Source organism: Arachis stenosperma, chromosome 7 (genome assembly GCF_014773155.1).
Source record: "Arachis stenosperma cultivar V10309 chromosome 7, arast.V10309.gnm1.PFL2, whole genome shotgun sequence".
NCBI classification, from domain to species: Eukaryota; Viridiplantae; Streptophyta; class Magnoliopsida; order Fabales; family Fabaceae; genus Arachis; species Arachis stenosperma.
The window spans coordinates 50,170,261-50,195,670 of record NC_080383.1 but is presented as its reverse complement, the minus strand read 5'-3'; the positions used below and the strand labels follow the sequence as shown (position 1 = coordinate 50,195,670).

General features: G+C 39.0%; 1 non-coding gene across 1 annotated transcript; it reads right to left on the bottom strand.

Moving 5' to 3' along the window:
- Positions 1-19,870: 19,870 nt before the first annotated feature.
- Positions 19,871-19,978, bottom strand: LOC130942831 (small nucleolar RNA R71). Its single transcript, XR_009071380.1, has one exon. It is a non-coding gene; the product is annotated as a small nucleolar RNA R71 (small nucleolar RNA).
- Between the last annotated feature and the right edge of the window lie 5,432 nt (positions 19,979-25,410).

The window sequence follows — 25,410 nt, the reverse complement described above, 5'->3', positions numbered from 1 at the left end:
TTTATATGTGGTGGCAATACTTTTTGTCTTCTGAATGAATGCCTGAACAGTGCATATTTTTTATATTGAATTTTATGAATGTTAAAATTGTTGGCTCCTGAAAGAATGATGAACAAGAGAAATGTTATTGATGATCTGAAAAATCATGAAATTGATTCTTGAAGCAAGAAAAAGCAGTGAAAAACAAGCTGGCGAAAGAAAAAAAATGAAAAGTCAGTAATTTGCGAAAAAAAAGCAAAAGAGGTAGAAAAAGCCAATAGCCCTTTAAACCAAAAGGCAAGGGTGAAAATGATCCAAGGCTTTGAGCATCAATGGATAGGAGGGCCCAAGGAAATAAATCCAGGCCTAAGCGGCTAAATCAAGCTGTCCCTAACCATGTGCTTGTGGAATGCAGGTCCAAGTGAAAATCTTGAGACTGAGTGGTTAAAGTCGTGATCCAAGGCAAAAGAGTGTGCTTAAGAACTTTGAATTTCAAAGGATAAAGTGAGATGCCAAAACTGTTCAGAAACAAAAAGCTACTAGCCCCGCTCATCTAAATTAGAATCTGAGCTTCACTTAAAACTCTGAGATATATTGATTCTTAATTTCTTTTTATCCTCTTTTATTTATCTAGTTGCTTGAGGACAAGCAACAGTTTAAGTTTGGTGTTGTGATGAGCGGATATTTTATACGCTTTTTGGGAGTAATTTCATATAGATTTTAGCATGTTTTTATTAGTTTTTATTAGAATTTTATTAGTTGTTAAGAAAAAATCATATTTCTAGACTTTACTATGAGTTTGTGTGTTTTTCTGTGATTTCAGGTATTTTCTGGCTGAAATTGGGGGAGCTGAGCAAAAATCTGATTTAGGCTGAAAAAGGACTGCTGATGTTGTTGGATTCTGACCTCCCTGCACTCGGAATGGATTTGTTTTAGCTACAGGAGTCCAACTGGCGCGCTCTCAATTGGGTTGGAAACTAAACATCCAGGGCTTTCCAGCAATATATAATAGTTCATACTTTGCGCGAAGATAGACGACGTAAACTGGCATTCAACGCCACTTCCATGCTGCAGTCTGGCGTCCAGCGCCAGAAACAGGTTACAAGTTGGAGTTCAACGCCAAAAACACGTTACAACCTGGCGTTCAACTCCAGAAATAGCCCAGGCACGTGAGAGGCTTAAGTCTCAACCCCAGCACACACCAAGTGGGCCCCAGAAGTGGATCTCTGCACCAATTATCTTAGTTTACTCATTCTCTGTAAACCTAGGTTACTAGTTTAGTATTTAAATAACTTTTAGAGACTTATTTTGCACCTCATGACATTTTTAGATCTGAATTTTATACTCTTTGACGGTATGAGTCTCTAAACTCCATTGTTGGGGGGTGAGGAGCTCTGCAGCATCTCGATGAATTAATGCAATTATATCTGTTTTCCTTTCAAACATGCGTGTTCCTATCTAAGATGTTCATTCGCGCTTAATTATGGAGAAGGTGATGATTCGTGACACTCATCACCTTCCTCAATCCATGAACGTGTGCCTGACAACCACCTCCATTCTACAGTAGATTGAATGAGTATCTCTTAGATTCCTTAATCAGAATCTTCGTGGTATAAGCTAGATTGATGGCGGCATTCATGAGAATCCAGAAAGTCTAAACCTTGTCTGTGGTATTCCGAGTAGGATTCCGGGATTGAATGACTGTGACGAGCTTCAAACTCCTGAAGGCTGGGCGTTAGTGACAGACCCAAAAGAATCATTAGATTCTATTCCAATCTGATTGAGAACCGACAGATGATTAGCCGTGCTGTGACAGAGCATTTGGACCATTCTCACTGAGAGGATGGGAAGTAGCCATTGACAATGGTGATTCCCTACATACAGCTTGCCATGGAAGGAGCCTTGCATTTATGAAAGTGAGTAAGTATTATGTTACAGGGATTCAGAGGACAAAGCATCTCCAAAACCCCAACATATTCTCCATTACTGCACAACAAGTAATTATTTCATTGGTGCAAGAAATTGCAATCACACTTTTGCAATTTCGCACAACTAACCAGCAAGTGCACTAGGTCGTCCAAGTAATACCTTACGTGAGTAAGGGTCGATCCCACAGAGATTGTCGGCTTGAAGCAAGCTATGGTTATCTTGTAATTCTTAGTCAGGATATCAATAATTCTCAGGTTTAATTGTGAAAAGTAGAAGAACATGAAATAAATACTTGTTTTGTAGTAATGGAGAACAGGTTGAGGTTTTGGGGATGCTCTATCTTCTGAATCTCTACTTTTCTTCTGTCTTCTTCTTCATGCACGCAAGGCTCCTTCCATGGCAAGCTGTATGTTGGGTTTCACCGTTGTTAATGGCTACCTCCCGTCCTCTCAGTGAAAATGTTCAACGCACTCTGTCACAGCACGGCTATTCATCTGTCGGTTCTCGATCATGTCGGAATAGAATCCAGTGATTCTTTTGCGTCTGTCACTAACGCCCCACAATCGCGAGTTTGAAGCTCGTCACATTCATTCAATCCCTGAATCCTACTCAAAATACCACAGACAAGGTTTAGACCTTCCGGATCCTCAAGAATGGCCGCCAATATAGTCTAGCTTATACCACGAAGATTCTGGCTAAAGAATCCAAGAGATATCCACTCAATCTAAAGTAGAACGGAGGTGGTTGTCAGGCACACGTTCATAGGTGAAAATGATGATGAGTGTCACGGATCATCACATTCATCAAGTTGAGGAGCAAGTGATATCTTAGAATGGAAACAAGCGTGTTTGAATGAAAAACAGTAGTAATTGCATTAATCCATCAAGATACAGCAGAGCTCCTCACCCCCAACCATGGGGTTTAGAGACTCATGCCGTAGAAGGTACAATATGAAACGTGTAAAGTGTCATGAGGTGAAGATACAATAGCAAAAAGTCCTATTTATAGTGAACTAGTGACCTAGGGTTTACAAGAATGAGTAAATGACGTAAAAATCCACTTCCGGGGGTCCACTTGGTGTGTGCTTGGGCTGAGCATTGAAGCTTTCATTGTGCCAGTTTGGGCGTTTAACTCCAACTTTTGTGCCACTTCCGGCGTTAAACGCCGGGAATTCTGAAGCTGATTTGGAACGCCAGTTTGGGCCATCAATTCTTGGGTAAAGTATGGATTATTATATATTGCTGGAAAGCCCAGGATGTCTACTTTCCAACGCAATTGAGAGCGCGCAAATTCGGCTTTTGTAGCTCCAGAAAATCCACTTTGAATGCAGGGAGGTCAGAATCCAACAGCATCTGCAGTCCTTTTTCAGCCTCTGAATCAGATTTTTGCTCAGGTCCCTCAATTTCAGCCAGAAAATACCTGAAATCACAGAAAAACAAACAAACTCATAGTAAAGTCCAGAAATGTGATTTTTAATTAAAACCTAATAAAAACATAATAAAAACTAACTAAAACATACTAAAAATATACTAAAAACAATGCCAAAAAGCGTATAAATTATCCGCTCATCATTCATGCTCTTTTATTTTTCTAATAATTCAAACTGATAATTATATTTGATATCCTGACTAAGAATAATAAAATAAACATAGCTTGCTTCAAACCAATAATCTCTGTGGGATCAACCCCTTACTCACGTAAGGTATTACTTGGACGACCTAGTGCACTTGCTAGTTAGTGGTACGAAATCATAAGAAATCTTGATTTTGATATTGGGATTAAAATTTTGTGCACCAAGCAGCCTCGCGCTTGCACAACTCTCTGTTCAAAAATTCATTATTTCCAAATTCCAGGGTGACGCGGTCGCGTGGTTGACGCGATCGCGTGGATGGCTAAATTATGAAAACAGCGCGGACGCATGAGGCACGCGTACGCGTGGTAGGGCTTGTGCGTCTAGCACGAGTCCAGCCCCATTCCAACACAACTTTCGGCCTTACACCCTTTTTACGTCGATTTACAGTGCTACGCGATCGCGTGGGTGACGCGGACGCGTGGGGAGGCTATTGCGGGCATGACGCGGACGTGTCTGCGATGCGGTCGCGTGGATCAATTTGAGCCAAAGGCACACCTCCAGCCGTGCTCTCGCGTGACTCTCTGTTCACTTTTCTTTTCATTCCAATGCACTGGTGACGCGGACGCGTCAGCGACACTGCCGCGTCGCGTGCGTGCTTTTTTTTAATGCAGTATGCAGAATGCAGTGCTTAATGTGAATGCTATGCATGATTCCAGGTTCAATAAAATAAAATAAAACTCAAAAACAAACAAAACTAAATAAAATTAAAATTGAAAAAGGAACGATCATACCATGGTGGGTTGTCTCCCACCTAGCACTTTTAGTTAAAGTCCTTAAGTTGGACATTTGAGGAGCTTCCTGTTATGGCGGCTTGTGCTTGAACTCATCTAGAAATCTCCACCAATGTTTGGAGTTCCAGTAGCCTCCGGGGTCCCAAACCAGGTGCAGAAAGCCTTCAAGTAAGTTAAAGCAAGTGACAAGGCCCTAAGAGTGTTGATTGTCACAATAAATTCTGGGGTCCCAAACCTTGCTTTTGAATCCGCCTTTGGCTTGATCTCTATTCTTCCATCCGGGCAGCTCAGAAATTGTATTCTCACCAAGATGACCAAACGTTTTCTGAGATCCATTCGATTGAACATGATACCAATCCGTGCACTTCAAGTTGAGGCGTGGAACCTTATTGAACCTTGTGCACCAGCTCTGAGTATGAGCCATTTCCCTTTTACTCTTAAAGCTACAAAGAGCTCTAAGCTGGTCATCTGTTTCAAGTAAACCCTATTCAAGTGGGAAATTAAAGAGAAAGGTCAAGGAGTTTACCCACTTGAAGGTTGTGTCGGGTGGTAGTGGCCTTGGGATAGGTGTTTCCAGTGGTTCTGCAAGCTTTACTCCCTTGTGGTCTTCAGTGAATTCCTCTACTTCTTTGCAAACCTTTTCCATTCTAGCCATGTCCTGGTCAAAGTCTTCCATATCTTCCTCATCACTTGAGTCATAATTAGGAGGTTGAGAAAAGTCGACCTCTGCATCATCTTCATATTCACTTGGGGAAGATTCTTTTGTCTCAAAGAATTCACTTGCGGATGCAAGTTCATTACTAGGAGGACTTGACTGGTGACTATCATCATCAAGAAAACATGCGTCTTGGGTTACTCCGTCAAGTTCTTCATAAGATACTTGTATTGGAGGTGGTGCACTATCCTCCTTAGCATCAATTGCAACATCTTCGATGGAATTCTTCACAACTCTGGATTCCTGCGGAGGTTCAGCATCTCCTAAATCTTCAACCAACTCTTCTTCTTCTACAATGACAGCGTCCTCTACTTATTCCAGTATGAAGTTATGCTCTATGCTGTCCACTGGAGCTTCTCGTGTCTTCTTCAAACTACGTTCTTCATTAGATTCTCCACATGAAGCTATGGGAGTCTGTTGAGTGTCTGAACGTCTGGAAGATAATTGATTTATTGCTTGTTCCAGTTGATGAAGGGTTGCATTAAATTGGTTTACTGATTCTTTGAAGCGAACCTGTGATTCTTGCCTTGATGGATATGGACATGATGCGTAGGGGAGTGGTGGTTCTTGGGAGTAATTGGATTGGTGTTAGGGTGGACAAGGATCATGTGGAAGTGAATGGTGAAAAGAAGCTTGTGAGTGTGGTGGGTCAATATTGTGTTGAAAGGATGGTCTCTGAGCATAGGGTGGGGCTTGTTGGTAGCTACAAGGCGGTCCACCATATCTATCAGCTTGGTATGCATTGTAGAGTGGTCTTTGTCCATGATATCTAGGAGGATGTTGTTGCCTAAAGGGGTGATCAGATCCTCGTGGCTCCATCCATCTTTGATTGCTTAGATCTTGATGCATAGTCCTGTTATAGCTTCCATTCCTTGCAACAAAATTAGAACCAAACTCAAAGCGAGAGGGGTGAGAATTCATAATAGCTATCAGAAATAAGAGGGAAGAGAGAAACAAATAAACAAGTAAAAGAAAAATAATTTTTTTTAAATATTTACAATAACCAATAATAAGGCACACGTTTGCAATTCCCCGGCAACGGCGCCATTTTGACGTTAGGATTTTTGCTAGTAAAGAATTTTATAAAGTCGCGTTTTAAGTATAGATTCTGAACCAACAGAAATCCCTTCGTACAAACATTTTGGTTGTCACAAGTAACAAACCCCTAAATAAATTGATAACCGAAGTATTTAAACCTCGGGTCGTCTTCTCAAGTAATTGCAGGGAGGTGTGTTCTTATTATTGGTTATGAGTTTTGTAAATTGGGAGTTTTGAGAATGAGGAACAAGTATGATAAATGACAAATAAAATAAATAAATGACTGTAAAATAAACTCTTGGCAAAGTATGAGAAATTGGAAGTCTTATCCTAGTTATCCTTATCAATGATGATGAAAAATTGAATCTTAACTCCACTTAGTTAACCTCTGCTGGTGTGAAGGAAGGTCAAGTGGCTAATTATAATTGAAATGCGGCCCTGAATCTCTACCAGTGACTTTTGTAATTCTGCAGATCGCGCACGTCACGCGTCTGCGTCGTCCACGCGATCGCGTCACTCATCTTTTTCGTATCACGGGTGCGCGTCGTCCACACATTCGCGTCGTTCGTGCAGCTTCCAATCCGCGCGGTCGCGTCAGGCACGCGAGCGCGTCACGGTAATTTCTTCTATTTCGCGCGGTCGCGTGAGCCATGCGACCGCGTGACTTCTCGCTGGTCATCTCCTCAATTTCCTTATGTTCCTTCCATTTTTGCATGCTTCCTCTTCATTTCTTACGTCATTCCTGCCCTATGAAGCCTGAAACACTTAACATACAGATCACGGCATCGAATAGTACGAAGGAAGATAAAAATATACAACAAAAAGGTCCTTAGGAAGCAAGTTATTAATCATAGGATATTTTTAGGAAGGGATTGTAAATACATGCAAATCATATGAATACGTGGGTGAAAAGCTTGATAAAACCACTCAATAAAACACAATATAAACCATAAAATAGTGGTTTATCAATGACAGTTGTGCTATTGCAGCCTCCATCCTCTCAAAGTTGCTCTTGATTTCGCATGGTTGCATAGTTGAGGATGGTGCATCTTGATTGAGGTTGTTGTGTATGGGTTGGTTGTTATGGTATGATGTGTTTTGTGAGTTATGGTAGGGTCTATGGTTCCCTGTTTGATGGTTGGGGTTGTGGTTGGGATACTAATTTGATTAATAAGGCTTGTTGTGGTCCTGTTGTGGTCTTGTTGATTTCCCTACCCAAATTTTGGGTGGTTCTTCCAACTTGGATTATATGTCTTAGAGTGTGGGTCATATGGTGCTCTGGATCAATTATTCACATAATTAGCTTGTTCTCAGTCACCTTCAGATTCTGGTGCATTCCCTTCTTGTTGAGGAGTTTGGTCTTGAATGACTGAGGCTTGGTTGGCCTCCATCCTCTTGGTTAAGGCTGCTATTTGTGCTGCAATTGCCTTGTTCTGAGCTAACAAAGCATCTACAGAGTTGAGTTCTAGCACTCCCTTCTTCTGAGTCCTTTCTAAAGCATAGAAATACCCATTTTCAGCTACAGTCTCAATAATATCTATGGCCTCTTAAATGGTTTTCTTTTTGTTGAGTGAGCCTCCGGAAGAATGATCCACTACCTTCTTTGCTTCATAGGATAGTCCCTCATAAAAGATATGTAGTTATACCCACTCATTGAACATTTCCGATGGGCATCTTCTTGTCAGATCTTTGAATCTCTCCCAGGCCTCATAGAGTGTTTCTCCATCTTGTTGTCTAAAAGTTTGCACCTCAGCTCTCAGCCTGTTGATTCTTTGTGGAGGGTAAAATCTTGCAAGGAATCTGTTCACGACCTCCTCCCATGTAGTTAGGCTATCCTTGGGGAATGATTCCAACCACTTTGCTGCCTTATCTCTGAGTGAGAAAGGGAACAGGAGTAGTTTGTAGATGTTAGGGTGTACCCCGTTGGAATTTACAGTATCACATATCCTCAAGAATGTGCTAAGATGTTGATTAGGGTCTTCTTGGGCACTTCCTGCATATGAGCAATTATTTTGAACAAGTGTGATGAGCTGAGGCTTCAGCTCAAAATTATTGGCATGAATTGTTGGCTTTAGGATCCTGCTGCCACAATTTCCTGGGTTTGGGTTGATGTAGGAGCCTAAGACTCTCCTTTCTTGCCCATCATGATTGACTGAGCCTTCTCTGGCATGGTTATGAACTTCTTCCTCATGGTGATTCTCCATATTCTCCTCCATGTTTGTTTCAAAATACTCTTCCTCTTCCTCAGCACCAACGACTCTCTTCCCTCTTGCTTCCCTCCTTAATCTAAGGAAGGTCCTCTTAGGTTCAGAATCAAAGGAAGTTGAAGCCCCGCTTCTCCTACCTGTCATACAACCAATCAAGGCAAAAAAAAAAACAAAAAAGAAAATGGATGAAGAAATTACTTTTGTTAGAGTAGTTGTTAATGTGAGTGGTGTAATTGATCGAACAGTTAGAAGGGTGGAAATATGGATACTGAATAAAATAATCAAGAAAGAAGGAAATAGAGCTCAAAATAAAATAAAAAATAAAAAAATGCTAAATAAAAGAAAAAAATAACAAGGAATTTAAATTGCTTAATCTAGCTCTCCAATCAATTTAATCACTGTCAAATTTAAGCCAATCCCCGGCAACGGTGCCATAAAACTTGATGAATTCTAATTCACACTGACGTTAGGATTTTTGCTAGTAAAGAATTTTATAAAAATATAGTCGCGTTGTAAGTATAGATTCTAAACCAATAGAAAACCCTTCGTACAAACATTTGGTTGTCACAAGTAACAAACCCCTTTATTTAAACCTCAGGTCATCTTCTCAAGGAATTGCAAGGAGGTATGTTCTTATTATTGGTTATGCAAAGGTATATTTTGGGGTTTTCAAAAGGGTTGAACAAGTAATGTAAAATAACAAGTCGTCAAAATAATAACTAGTAAAGCTCTTGGCAAGGTGTGAGAACTAGAAGTCCTATCACAGTTATCCTTATCAATTGTGATGAGAATTGGATTTTTCTCCCACTAAGTCAACCTCTAACTATGAAGGTAAGTTAAGTGGATGAATTAATTTTTATTCCTCAGGTCCTAGTCTTTCCTTGGGAAAGGCTAGAGTTATTGGAAGTTGAATTAATTCTTGAAGAATTCCAATTTTCAGTCAACAATGAGTTTGATAACTCAAGAGTCACCAATTGATCAACCAGAGCCAAAAGGGAAGAAAATCTACTTGAATGAAAATAATTTGGATAAAGCCAAAGCATCCATAACATATAAGTCTGAAATACCTCAATATGTATTAGTTAATCATAACATGGATGTTTCATAAGCCAATTTGGCAACATAAGTCATTAATAAATAAAAGCATTAATGTATCTCAAAGTAGAAGAGAAGTCAAAATAAAGGAATATTGAACCTGGAGCTCAGAAGAATTATAAGTTGAAATAATAATAAATCCTAAATCCTTTAAGAGGAATCCTAATCCTAAATCCTAAGAGAGAGGAGAGAGCCTCTCTCTCTAAAACTACATCTGAAACTAAAATTGTGAAAAATGAATGAATGATCATGAATTCCTATCTTGAGTCTCTGCATGTTTCCTGACTTTAATCTGTGTTTCTGGGCCGAAAACTGGGTTGAAATGCGGCCCAGAATCTCTGCCAGTGACTTCTGTAATTCTGCAGATCGCGCACGTCACGCGTCCACGTCGTCCACGCGATCGCGTCACTCAGCGTTTTTCGTACCACGCATGCACGTCGTCTACGCATTCACGTCGTTCGTGCAGCTTCCAATCTGCGTGGTCGTGTTAGGCACGCGAACGCGTCACTCTGATTTCTTTCATTTCGCGCAGTCACGTGAGCCATGCAACCGCGTGACTTCTCGCTGGTCATCTCCTCAATTCCTTGTGTTCCTTCCATTTTTGCATGCTTCCTCTTCATTCTCTAAGCCATTCCTGCCCTATGAAGCCTGAAACGCTTAACACACAGATCAAGGCATCGAATGGTAATAAGAGAGGATTAAGATTAGCTAAATTAAGACCAAAGAAGCATGTTTCAATCATAGAACTAAACTAGGAAGGAATTGTAAAATCGTGCAAATCCTATGAATAAGTGGGTGAAAAGCTTGATAAAACCACTCAATTAAATACAATATAAACCATAAAATAGTGGTTTATCAACCTCCCCACACTTAATCATTAGCATGTCCTCATGCTAAGCTCAAGGAGACAAAATAAATGAGTAGGGAAAAGCAGGACTCATGCAATGCAACCTATGAATGTGAATGCAACTACATGCTAAAATGATTCTACCTACTTGGTGAAAAAGTAAATAAATCCTTCAAGAATAAATATGAACTGGATTTCACTAATTCAAATCACAAAATACAATACAAATAACTTGCAAGATGAAGATAGCTCATGAAAGCAGGGAACATAGAATTAAGCAATGAACCCTCACTGGTAGTGTATATCACTCTAGTCTCTCAAGTGTATAGGGTACTTCACTCTAATCTTCTCTAATCATGCTTTCTAAACTTTGTTCTTCAGCTAATCAATCAACAAATATTTAGTATACCAATGCAAACATCATGAGGTCTTTTCAAGGTTGTAATGGGGCTGAGGTAAAGGTGAGGATGCATATATAAGGCTAAGTGAGCTAACAAAGTGAATCCTTGATTAGTCTAAGATCTCACCTAACATATACATACTTTATACAATTTAAAATGCATTACCTAGCTACCCAAATTTTTCCACTTTTGTATTACATGCTCATGTATCAAACTTATTTTTTAATTTTGTCCCATGTGCATTGATTCTTTTTATTTTGCATTTGGGGTAATATTTATTATTATTATTATTATTATTTTGTATCCCCTTATTCAATTACTTAATAATTTTTTATCAATGCACATGGTAATTTAATTATTTTGATTTCACATGAGCATGCTTTTCAAATTTTCAAATAATATATTCAATTCAATTCCCTACTTTTTTTTTCATCCCATGTTCCCATAAAATTCTCCACACTTAAGTTATACACAATATCTATCTTAAGCTAACCAAGGATTTAACTTGGGATTTTTATTTTGTTTTTCTGCTTAAGGCTAGTAATGTGGTTATAGAACAGAAGGGGATTAAAAGGCTCAAGGGGGCTAACAAGGGTGACATAAAAGGGTAGGCTTTATTTGGGATAAGTGAGCAAAAACAAGTAATGGCCTCAATCATATGCAAGCATGTAAATACACTAAATAATGGATATATAGAATGGAACAAAATATAGATTACAATTATAGAGAAGAAAACACACAAGAATAAAATATTATGGTTAAATAATGTAACCATGCAATTAAGCTCAAAATCTCACGGGTTGTGTGTTCCTTAGCTCAAAAACCATGTTCCAATTTACAATTTTCAAACAGGTTTAAGACATAGAAAATTTTAGTTAATTTTTTTAATTTTTTTTATAATTTAAATTAGTGAAATACTATAAAAATTTCTTAAAAAAGAAAAAATTACTTCAACCAAGTAGTGATAAAATGCATAAAATTAAACAAACATGCAATCAAATATGCAAATGCAACAATGAACAAACAAAGAAAATTAAACATTGGTGTTGAGATAGAAATAGCTAACTGGTGGACAAAATTGTGATCATTAACAATGGCCCCAAAGGATTGGTGCTCTCAAACATGAATCACACTTTGTCACAACTCTGCACAACTAACCAGCAAGTGCACTGGGTTGTCCAAGTAATACCTTACGTGAGTAAGGGTCGATCCCACGGAGATTGTTAGTATGAAGCAAGCTATGGTCATCTTGTAAATCTCAGTTAGACGGATAATAAAAGGTTATGGAGTTTTCGAATAATAATAATAAATAAACAGAAAATAAAGATAGAAATACTTATGTAAATCATTGGTGAGAATTTCGGACAAGTGTATGGAGGTGCTTGTCCCTGTTGAATCTCTGCTTTCCTACTGCTTTCATCCAATCCTTCTTAATCCTTTCCATGGCAAGCTGTATGTAGGGCATCACCGTTGTCAATGGCTACATCCCATCCTCTCAGTGAAAATGGTCCAAATGCTCTGTCACAACACGGCTAATCATCTGTCGGTTCTCGTTCATGTTGGAATAGAATCCCTTGATTCTTTTGCGTTTGTCATCACGCCCAGCAATCGCGAGTTTGAAGCTCGTCACAGTCATTCAATCCTGGAATCCTACTCGGAATACCACAGACAAGGTTAGACTTTCCAGATTCCCATGAATGCCGCCATCAATTCTAGCTTATACCACGAAGATTCTGATTAAGGAATCCAAGAGATATGCACCCGGTCCTCGGTAGAACGGAAGTGGTTGTCAGTCACGCGCGTTCATAGGTGAGAATGATGATGAATGTCACAGATTATCACATTCATCAATTTGAAGTGCAACGAATATCTTAGAACAAGAATAAGTCAAATTGAATAACAAATAGAAGTACTTGCATTAAAACTCGAGGTACAGCAGAGCTCCACACCCTTAATCTATGGTGTGTAGAAACTCCACCGTTGAAAATACATAAGTGATGAAGGTCCAGGCATGGCCGAGAGGCCAGCCCCCAAAACGTGATCACAGGATCAAAAATACCATCCATGTTCTAGCTTTGTCTCTTACAGCAAAAGGAAAAAGCATGAGCCTGTAGACTTCAGGATCTACTCCGTTCGTCTTAACAGTCTCACAAATTTGCAAGAACTCAGTTAAAAACTGGTAAGGATCTTCAGATGGAAGTCCATGAAACTTGCAGTTCTGTTGCATTGAAGCAGCTAATTGAGGTTTCAGCTCAAAATTGTTTGCTCCAATGGCAGGAATTGAGATGCTTCTTCCATCAAACTTGGACGTGTGTTTAGTAAAATCACCAAGCATCCTCCTTGCATTATTGTTGTTGGGTTCGGCTGCCATCTCCTTCTCTTGTTTGAAAATTTCAGAAAGGTTGCCTCTGGATTGTTGTAATTTAGCTTCTCTTAGTTTCCTCTTCAGAGTCCTTTCAGGTTCAGGATCAACTTCAACAAGAGTGCCTTTTTCCTTGTTCCTGCTCATATGAAAGAGAAGAGAACAAGAAAAGAAGAGGAATCCTCTATGTCATAGTAAAGAGGTTCCTTATTGTTAGTAGAAGAAGAAAGGGAATAAAGAAAGGAGAATCCAAACAGAAGGGTGAGGATAGGGGTAGTGATTTGAGATGAAGAGAGGTGAAGAGAAGTGTTAGTAAATGAATAAATAAATGGGAAAAGATGAGAGAGGGAGAAATTTTTGAAATTGAATTTTGAAAAGGAGTTAAATGATTTTCGAAAATAAAGATAAGAAATGAAATTAAAATTAAAATTTAAAAAAATTAATTAATTAAAAAAAAGAATTTTTGAAAAAGAGGGAGGTATTTTCGAAAATTAGAGAGAGAAAAGTTGTTAGGTGGTTTTAAAAAAGATAAGAAACAAACAAAAAGTCAAATAGTTAGTTGCAAAAAGATTTGAAAATCAAATTTGAAAAGATAAGAGATTAAGAAGTTAGAAAAGATATTTTAAAATCAAATTTTTGAAAATGATAAAATTTTGAAAAAGATATGATATAAAAGATAAGATAAGATAGATTCAATTTTTAAAATTAAAATTAATTACTTAACTAACAAGAAACTAAAAGATAAGATTCTAAAATTTAAAGATTGAACCTTTCTTAACCAGAAAGTAACACACTTCAAATTTTTGAACCAATCACATTAATTGTTAGCATAATTTTCGAAAATAAAGATAAAATTAAGAAAAATATTTTTGAGAAATAATTTAAAAAAACAATTAAATTTTCGAAAATTAAATAAAAAATGAAAAAGATTTGATTTTTGAAAAAGTTTTAATAAGATAAGATTTTTAAAATTTGAAAATTTGACTTGACTTACAAGAAACAACTAATTTTAAAAATTTTTGACTAAGTCAACCCAAATTTTCGAAATTTTGAGAGAAAAAAGGAAAAGATATTTTTTTATTTTTGAAATTTTAATTATGAGAGAGAAAAACATAAAAAATGACTCACAACATGAAAATTTTGGATCAAAACCAATGATGCATGCAAGAACACTATGAATGTCAAGATGAACACCAAGAACATTTTGAAGATCATGATGAACATCAAGAACATATTTTTGAAAAATTTTTGATGCAAAGAAAACATGCAAGACACCAAACTTAGAATTCTTTAATGCTTGGACTCTAACAAACAGAAAATGCATATGAAAAACAACAAAAGATACAAAACAAGAAAACATCAAGATCAAACAAGAAGACTTACCAAGAACAACTTAAAGATCATGAAGAACACTATAAATGCATAATTATTTTTCGAAAAATGCAAGAAAAATTTTAAAGCATGCAATTGACACCAAACTTAAAAATTGACACTAGACTCAAACAAGAATCACAAAATATTTTTTATTTTTATGATTTTTTTATTGTATTTTTATTATTTTTTTTCGAAAATATTCTTTAGAAAAACGAAAAAGAGAAAAAAATTTTTGAAAGATTTTTTTGAAAAATTTTTTGAAATTAAAACAAAAAGAAAATTACCTGATCTGAGCAACAAGATGAACCGTCAGTTGTCCAAACTCGAACAATCCCCGGCAACGGCGCTAAAAACTTGGTGGACGAAATTGTCATCATCAACAATGGCCCCAAAGGCTTGGTGCTTTCAAACGTGAATCACACTTTGTCACAACTCCGCACAACTAACCAGCAAGTGCACTGGGTCGTCCATGTAATACCTTACGTGAGTAAGGGTCGATCCCACAGAGATTGTTGGTATGAAGCAAGCTATGGTCATCTTATAAAACTCAGTTAGGCGGATAATAAAAGGTTATGGAGTTTTCGAATAATAATAATAAATAAACAGAAAATAAAGATAGAAATACTTATGTAAATCATTGGTGAAAATTTCGGACAAGTGTATGGAGGTGCTTGTCCCTGTTGAATCTTTGCTTTCCTACTGCTTTCATCCAATCCTTCTTAATCCTTTCCATGGCAAGCTGTATGTAGGGTATCACTGTTGTCAATGGCTACATCCCATCCTCTTGGTGAAAATGGTCCAAATGCTCTGTCACAGCACGGCTAATCATCTGTCGGTTCTCGATCATGTTGGAATAGAATCCCTTGATTCTTTTGCGTTTGTCATCACGCACAGCAATCGCGAGTTTGAAGCTCGTCACAGTCATTCAATCCCGGAATCCTACTCGGAATACCACAGACAAGGTTAGACTTTCCGGATTCTCATGAATGCCGCCATCAATTCTAGCTTATACCACGAAGATTCTGATTAAGGAATCTAAGAGATATGCGGCCGGTCTTAGGTAGAACGGAAGTGGTTGTCAGTCACGCGCGTTCATAGGTGAGAATGATGATGAGTGTCACGGATTATCACATTCATCAATTTGAAGTGCAACGAATATCTTAGAACAAGAATAAGTCGAATTGAATAAAAAATAGAAGTACTTGCATTAAAACTCGAGGTACAGCAGAGCTCCACACCCTTAATCTATGGTGTGTAGAAACTCCACCGTTGAAAATACATAAGTGATGAAGGTCCAGGCATGGCCGAGAGGCCAGCCCCCAAAACGTGATCACAGGATCAAAAATACCATCCAGGATGAAAATACAATAGTAAAATGTCCTATTTATAATAAACTAGCTACTTAGGGTTTACAGAAGTAAGTAATTGATGCAGAAATCCACTTCTGGGGCCCACTTGGTGTGTGCTTGGGCTGAGCTTGAATGTTACACGTGCAGAGGCTTTTATTGGAGTTGAACGCCAAGTTGTAACGTGTTTCTGGCGTTCAACTCTGGTTCGTGACTTGTTTCTGGCGTTTGACTCTAGAATGCAGCATGGAACTGGAGTTGAGCACCAATTTACGTCGTCAAATCTCGAATAAAGTATGGACTATTATATATTGCTGGAAAGCTCTAGATGTCTGATGAGCGGATAATTTGTACACTTTTTGGCATTGTTTTTAGTATGTTTTTGGTAGTTTTAGTTGAGTTCTTAGTATATTTTTATTAGTTTTTAGTTAAAATTCACTTTTCTGGACTTTACTATGAGTTTGTGTGTTTTTCTGTGATTTCAGGTATTTTCTGGCTGAAATTGAGGGATCTGAGCAAAAATCTGATTTAGAGGCTGAAAAGGACTGCAGATGCTGGTGGATTCTGACCTCCCTGCATTCGAAGTGGATTTTCTGGAGCTACAGAAGCCCAATTGGCGCGCTCTCAACGGCGTTGGAAAGTAGACATCCTGGGATTTCCAGCAATATATGATAGTCCATACTTTGCCCAAGATTTGATGGCCCAAACCGGCGTTCAAAGTCACCTCAAGAAATTCCAGCGTTAAACGCCGGAACTGGCACCAAAATGGGAGTTAAACGCCCAAACTGGAATAAAAGCTGGCGTTTAACTCCAAGAAGAGTCTCTACACGAAAATGCTTCATTGCTCAGCCCAAGCACACACCAAGTGGGCCCGGAAGTGGATTTTTATGTCATTTACTCACCTCTGTACACCCTAGGTTACTAGTTCTCTATAAATAGGACCTTTTACTATTGTATTTTCATCTTTTGATCATGTTTTGATGATTGAACCCTCTTTGGGAGGCTGGCCATTCGGCCATGCCTAGACCTTGTTCTTATGTATTTTCAACGGTGGAGTTTCTACACACCATAGATTAAGGTGTGGAGCTCTGCTGTACCTCGAGTATTAATGCAATTACTATTGTTCTTCTATTCAATTCCGCTTGTTCTTTGTCCAAGATATCACTTGTTCTTCAACTTGATGAATGTGATGATCCGTGACACTCATCATCATTCTCACCTATGAACAAGGTGACTGACAACCATTCTTGTTCTACAAGCATTCGAGGCCCTAGTGTTTATCTCTTGGATTTCTGATTGCATGATGCATGGTTGATCGCCTGACAACCGAGTGCTCGCCTGACAAACGAGCCAGCCATTCCGTGAGATCAAAGTCTTCGTGGTATAGGCAAGAACTGATGGCGGCATTCAAGAGAATCCGGAAGGTCTAACCTTGTCTGTGGTATTCTGAGTAGGATTCAATGATTGAATGACTGTGACGTGCTTCAAACTCCTGAGGGCGGGGCATTAGTGACAGACGCAAAAGAATCACTGGATTCTATTCCGGCCTGATTGAGAACCGACAGATGGATAGCCTATGCTGTGACAGAGCATCAGGAACGTATTTCCAATGAGAGGATGGAAGGTAGCCACTGACAACGGTGAAACCCTACACGAGCTTGCCATGGAAAGGAGGAAGAAGGATTGGATGAAGACAGTAAGAAAGCAGAGAGACGGAAGGGAAGGCATCTTCATACGCTTATCTGAAGCTCCCACCAATGATATGCATAAGTATCTCTATCTTTATCTTATTGCTTTATTCGTTTACCACTATACCCATTTGAGTCTGCCTGACTGAGATTTACAAGGTGACCATAGCTTGCTTCATACCACCAATCTCCGTGGGATCGACCCTTACTCGCGTAAGGTTTATTACTTGGACGACCCAGTGCACTTGCTGGTTAGTTGTGTGAAGTTGTGTTTATGCCATGGTATTGAGCACCAAGTCTTTGGAGCCATTACTAGGGATTGTTTATGTTTTGAAAAGTAGTGATCACAATTTCGTGCACCAAGTTTTTGGCGCCGTTGCCGGGGATTGTTCTTGTGTATGGACAACTGACGGTTCATCTTGTTGCTTAGATTAGGCATTTATTTTTTTTCGAAATTCTTGAAGATGAATTCTAGAGTTTCATGATGATTTGTTGAAATCTGGCTGGCTGTAAAGCCATGTCTAATTTCATTGGACCGAGGTTTCAACTTATCATCACAAGAGCTTGTGATCTTGCTTTTGGAGCAATGATTTGCTAAGACTTGGCTGGCCTTTGGCCATGTCTAGTGTTTTGGACCGAAGCTTTCTTTGAAAGCTTGGCTGGCTGTGAAGCCATGCCTAATTCCTGGACCGGAGTCTTAGACTAGCATTGCACTGATTCCTGGAATTCTCATTAAGAATTTTGATATCTTTTTCCATTTAATTTTCGAAAACCACACAAAAAAATTCACAAAAATCATAAAAACCAAAAATATTTGATGTTTCTTGCTTGAGTCTAGTGTCTCATCTTAAGTTTGGTGTCAATTGCATACATTCATTCATGTGTCTTAAGGATCTTCAAGTAATTCTTGATGATTTCTTACTCTGATCTTTGAATTCTTTTTGACTTGAGTGTTTGTGTGTCTCATATAGTGTCAGTAGTATACAAACTGCTAAGTTTGGTGTCTTGCATGCATTGTTATTTGATTTTAGTCACATTTTGATTATTCTTTATTATTAAAAATCCAAAAATATTTTCAATTTGTGTCTTTTCAAGTCAATAATACAGAGAATTGAAGATTCAGAACATACTGCAGAGGAATTATACAGAAAAAGCTGGGCATTCAAAAATGCCCAGTGAAGAAGACAGACTGGCGTTTAAACGCCAGCCGGGGTACCTGGTTGGGCGTTTAACGCCCAAAAAGGGTGCATTTTGGGCGTTAAACGCCAGAATGTATACCATTCTGGGCGTTTAACGCCAGGATGGTGCTAGGGGGAAGATTTTGTTTTCAAATCAATTTTTTTTTAGTTTTTCAAAATCAAATCTTTTCCAAATCATATCTTTTCAATCAAATGTTTTCAAAATCAATTTCTTTCCTTTTTCAAAGATACTTACTAACAATTAATGATTTGATTGAACATCTCAAATTTGTTGCCTTTTCTGTTGAGAAAGGTTTAATGTTTGAATCATATCTTTTCTTGTTAGGCAAGACATTAATTTTCAAAATCAAATCTTTTAAAAATTGTTTTCAAAACATATCTTTTAAAATTGTTTTCTAATCAAATCTTTTCAATCATGTCCTTTTAATCACATCTTTTTCAAAATAAGTTTTCAATCAAATCTTTCTAACTTCTAATTTCAAAATTTTTTTTCAAAAATCACTTGATTTCTTTCTTACTTTTATTTTCGAAAATCAATTAGTGTTTTTCAAAAATGTTTTCAAAATATTTTAATTAATTTTCAAAAAATTACTTCCCTCCTTCTCACATCCTTCTATTTATGGAGTACCACTCCTTCTCAATGCACAATTCGAACCTTATCTAGTTAAAGTTCGAATTCTTCTTCTCCTTCTTCTTTCTATTTCTCTTTTCCTCTGACACCTCAAGGAATCTCTATACTGTGACATAGAGGATTCCACATTTTCTTGTTCTCTTCTCTTTCATATGAGCAGGAGCAGAGACAAAGGCATTCTTGTTGAAGCTGACCCTGAACCCGAAAGGACCTTGAAGAGAAAGCTAAGAGAAGCCAAAGCACAACTCTCTTTAGAGGACCTGACCGAATTCTTCAAAGAAGAAGAAGACATGGCAGCCGAAAACAACAATAATGCAAACAATGCAAGGAAGGTGCTGGGTGACTTTACTGCACCTACTCCCGACTTCTATGGGAGAAGCATCTCTATCCCTGCCATTGGAGCAAACAACTTTGAGCTTAAACCTCAATTAGTTTCTCTAATGCAACAGAATTGCAAGTTCCATGGACTTCCAATGGAAGATCCTCATCAGTTCTTAGCTGAATTCTTGCAAATCTGTGACACAGTCAAGACTAATGGGGTAGACCCTGAGGTCTATAGACTGATGCTATTCCCTTTTGCTGTAAGAGACAGAGCTAGAATATGGTTGGACTCTCAACCTAAAGAAAGCCTGGACTCTTGGGAAAAGCTAGTCAATGCCTTCTTGGCAAAGTTCTTTCCACCACAAAGATGGAGTAAGCTTAGAGTGGAAGTCCAAACCTTCAGACAGAAGGATGGAGAATCCCTCTATGAAGCTTGGGAAAGATACAAACAATTAATCAGAAAATGTCCTTCTGACATGCTTTCTGAATGGAGCATCATAGGTATTTTCTATGATGGTCTCTCTGAACTATCTAAGATGTCCTTGGATAGCTCTGCTGGAGGATCTCTTCATCTGAAGAAGACGCCTACAGAAGCTCAAGAGCTCATTGAAATGGTTGCAAATAACCAATTCATGTACACTTCTGAGAGAAATCCTGTGAATAATAGGACAAGTCAGAAGAAAGGAGTTCTTGAGATTGATACTCTGAACGCCATTTTGGCTCAGAATAAAATATTGACTCAACAAGTCAATTTGATTTCTCAAAGTCTGTCTGGAATGCAAAATGCACCAAGTAGCACTAAGGATGCTTCATCTGAGGAAGAAGCTTATGATCCTGAAAACCCTTCAATGGAAGAGGTGAATTACCTAGGAGAACCCTATGGTAACACCTATAATTCTTCATGGAGAAATCACCCAAATTTCTCATGGAAGAATTAAGAGAGACCTCAACAAGGTTTCAATAATAATGGTGGAAGAAACAGGTTTAACAATGGCAAACCTTTTCCATCATCTTCTCAGCAACAGACAGAGAATCCTAAGCAGAACTCCTCTGACTTAGCAACCATGGTCTCTGATCTAATTAAAACCACTCAAAGTTTCATGAATGAAACAAGGTCCTCCATTAGAAATTTGGAGGCACAAGTGGGACAGCTGAGCAAGAAAGTTACTGAACTCCCTCCAAGTACTCTTCCAAGCAACACAGAAGAAAATCCAAAAGGAGAGTGCAAAGCCATCAATATGGCCGAATTTGGAGAGGAAGGGGAGGAAGTGAACGCCACTGAGGAAGACCTCAATGGGCGTACACTAGCCTCCAATGAGTTCCCCAATGAGGAACCATGGGAATCTGGTCCTCAAAATGAGACCATAGAGATTCCATTGGACTTACTTCTGCCTTTCATGAGCTCTGATGAGTATTCTTCCTCTGAAGAGGATGAATATGTCACTGAAGAGCAAGTTGCTAAATACCTTGGAGCAATCATGAAGCTGAATGACAAGTTATTTGGAAATGAGACTTGGGAGGATGAACCTCCTTTGCTCACCAAAGAACTGGATGACTTGTCTAGGCAGAAATTACCTCAAAAGAGACAAGACCCTGGGAAGTTTTCCATACCTTGTACCATAGGCACCATGACCTTCAAGAAGGCTCTGTGTGACTTAGGGTCAAGTGTAAACCTCATGCCTCTCTCAGTAATGGAGAAGCTAAGGATCTTTGAGGTACAAGCTGCAAAAATCTCACTAGAGATGGCAGACAACTCAAGAAAACAAGCTTATGGACTTGTAGAGAATGTTTTGGTTAAGATTGAAGACCATTACATCCCTACTGATTTCATAGTCCTAGAGACTGGGAAATGCATGGATGAAACCATCATCCTTGGCAGACCTTTCCTAGCCACAGCAAAGGCTGTGATTGATGTTGATAGAGGTGAACTGATCATTCAAGTGAATAGAGAATCCTTGGTGTTTAAGGCTCAAGGATATCCCTCTGTCACCATAGAGATGAAGCATGAAGAGCTTCTCTCAAATCAGAGTCAAGAAGAGCCCCCACAGTCAAACTCTAAGTTTGGTGTTGGGAGACCACAACCAAACTCTAAGTTTGGTGTTGAACCCCCACATTCAAACTCTAAGTTTGGTGTTGGGAGGTTCCAACATTGCTCTGAGTATCTGTGAGGCTCCATGAGAGCCCTCCGTCAAGCTACTGACATTAAAGAAGCGCTTGTTGGGAGGCAACCCAATGATTATATTTCATATATTTTCTTTTGTTATTTTATGTTTTTTGTAGGTTGATGATCATGAGAAGTCACAAAATCCATTGAAAAAGCAAAAACGGAATAAAAAACAAGAAGAAAAACAGCACACCCTGGAGGAAGATGCTGCTGGCGTTCAAACGCCAGTAAGCCTAGCAGTTGGGCGTTTAACGCCCAGTCTGGCACCATTCTGGGCGTTTAACGCCAGAAAGGGGCACCAGACTGGCGTTAAACGCCAGAAAAGGGCAAGAACCTGGCGTTAAACGCCAGGAATGGGCACCAGCCCGGCGTTTAACGCCAGCAATGGCTCAAAACGTGAATTTTGATGCCATTTGGTGCAGGGATGACTTTTCCTTGACACCACAGGATCTGTGGACCCCACAGGACCCCACCACCACTCTCTCTCTTCTTCCCCCATTCACCAATCACCTCATTACCTCTTCCCCAAAAAACCCTTCACCTATCAAATCCCATCTTTCTCTTCACCACTCACATCCATCCTTCATAAAACCCCACCAACCTCACCCTTCAAATTCAAACCACTTCTCCCCCTCTTTGGCCGAATACACCACCATCTCCCTCTTCCTCATTTCTTCTTCTTCTACTCTCTTCTTTCTTCTTTTGCTCGAGGACGAGCAAACATTTTAAGTTTGGTGTGGTAAAAGCGTTGCTTTTTCGTTTTTCCATAACCATTATGGCATCCAAGGCCGGAGAAACCTCTAGAAAGAGGAAAGGGAAAGCAAAAGCTTCCACCTCCGAGTCATGGGAGATGGATAGATTCATCTCAAGGGTGCATCAAGACCACTTCTATGAAGTTGTGGCCTTGAAGAAGGTGATCCCCGAGGTCCCCTTTTCACTCAAAAAGAGTGAATATCCGGAGATCCGCCATGAGATCCGAAGAAGAGGTTGGGAAGTGCTTACCAACCCCATTCAACAAGTCGGAATCTTGATGGTTCAAGAATTCTATGCCAATGCATGGATCACCAAGAACCATGATCAAAGTATGAACCCGGATCCAAAGAATTATCTCACAATGGTTCGGGGGAAATACTTGGATTTTAGTCCGGAAAGTGTGAGGGTGGCGTTCAACTTGCCTATGATGCAAGGAGATGAACATCCTTACACAAGAAGGGTCAACTTTGATCAAAGGTTGGACCAAGTCCTCACAGTCATATGTGAAGAGGGCGCACAATGGAAGAGAGATTCAAGAGGCAAGCCGGTTCAATTGAGAAGGCATGACCTCAAACCCGTGGCTAGAGGATGGTTGGAGTTTATCCAACGCTCAATCATTCCCACTAGCAACCGGTCCGAAGTTACTTTAGACCGGGCCATCATGATCCATAGCATCATGATTGGAGAAGAAGTGGAAGTTCATGAGGTCATAGCCCAAGAACTCTACAAGGTGGCGGATAAGTCCTCTACCTTAGCAAGGTTAGCCTTTCCTCACCTCATTTGTCACCTCTGTTATTCAGTTGGAGTTGACATAGAGGGAGACATCACCATTGATGAGGATAAGCCCATTACCAAGAAAAGGATGGAGCACACAAGAGACCCCTCTCATCATGAGATCCCTGAGATGCCTCAAGGGATGCACTTTCCTCCACAAGACTATTGGGAGCAACTAAACACCTCCCTAGGAGAATTGAGTTCCAACATGGGACAACTAAGGGTGGAGCACCAAGAACACTCCATTCTCCTCCATGAAATAAGAGAAGATCAAAGAATCATGAGAGAGGAGCAACAAAGGCAAGGAAGAGACATTGAGGAGCTCAAGCACTCCATAGGACCTTCAAGAGGAAAGAAGAGCTGCCATCACTAAGGTGGACCCGTTCCTTGATTTCCTTGTTCTTTATTCTTCTGTTTTTCGAATTTTAGTGCTTATGTTTATCCATGTTTGTGTCTTATGATCATTAGTGTCTATGCCTTAAAGCTATGAATATGAATCCATCACCTTTCTTAAATGAAAACTGTTTTTATCACAAAAGAACAAGAAGTACATGATTTCAAATTCATCTTTAAAACTAGCTTAATTAGTTTGATGTGGTGACAATACTTTTTGTTTTCTGAATGTATGCTTGAACAGTGCATATGTCTTTTGAATTTGTGGTTCATGAATGTTAAAATTGTTGGCTCTTGAAAGAATGATGAAAAAGGAGACATGTTACTGAGGATCTGAAAAATCATAAAAATGATTCTTGAAGCAAGAAAAAGCAGTGAATACAAAAAAAAAGAAGGAGAAAAAAAAACGAAAAAAAAAGGAGAAAAAGAAAAAGAAAGAAAGAAATAAAGTTGTGATCCAAGGCAAAAAGAGTGTGCTTAAGAACCCTGGACACCTCTAATTGGGGACTTTAGCAAAGCTGAGTCACAATCTGAAAAAGTTCACCCAATTATGTGTCTGTGGCATGTATGTATCCGGTGGTAATACTGGAAGACAGAATGCTTTGGGCCACAGCCAAGACTCAACAAGTAGCTGTGTTCAAGAATCATCATACTTAACTAGGAGAATCAATAACACTATCTGGATTCTGAGTTCCTAAAGAAGCAAATCATTCTGAATTTCAAAGGATAAAATGAGATGCCAAAACTGTTCGGAGGCAAAAAGCTACTAGTCCCGCTCATCTAATTTGGAGCTTAGTTTCATTGATAATTTGGAGTCTATAGTATATTCTCTTCTTTTTATCTTATTTGATTTTCAGTTGCTTGGGGACAAGCAACAATTTAAGTTTGGTGTTGTGATGAGCGGATAATTTGTACGCTTTTTGGCATTGTTTTTAGTATGTTTTTGGTAGTTTTAGTTGAGTTCTTAGTATATTTTTATTAGTTTTTAGTTAAAATTCACTTTTCTGGACTTTACTATGAGTTTGTGTGTTTTTTTGTGATTTCAGGTATTTTCTGGCTGAAATTGAGGGATCTGAGCAAAAATCTGATTTAGAGGCTGAAAAGGACTGCAGATGCTGTTGGATTCTAACCTCCCTGCATTCGAAGTGGATTTTCTGGAGCTACAGAAGCCCAATTGGCGCGCTCTCAACGGTGTTGGAAAGTAGACATCCTGGGCTTTCCAGCAATATATGATAGTCCATACTTTGCCCAAGATTTGATGGCCTAAACCGGCGTTCAAAGTCACCTCAAGAAATTCCAGCGTTAAACGCCGAAACTGGCACCAAAATGGGAGTTAAACGCCCAAACTGGACTAAAAGCTGGCGTTTAACTCCAAGAAGAGTCTCTACACGAAAATGCTTCATTGCTCAGCCCAAGCACACACCAAGTGGGCCCGGAAGTGGATTTTTATGTCATTTACTCACCTCTGTACACCCTAGGTTACTAGTTCTCTATAAATAGGACCTTTTACTATTGTATTTTCATCTTTTGATCATGTTTTGATGATTGAACCCTCTTTGGAAGGCTGGCCATTCGGCCATGCCTAGACCTTGTTCTTATGTATTTTCAACGGTGGAGTTTCTACACACCATAGATTAAGGTGTGGAGCTCTGCTGTACCTCGAGTATTAATGCAATTACTATTGTTCTTCTATTCAATTCCGCTTGTTCTTTGTCCAAGATATCACTTGTTCTTCAACTTGATGAATGTGATGATCCGTGACACTCATCATCATTCTCACCTATGAACAAGGTGACTGACAACCATTCTTGTTCTACAAGCATTCGAGGC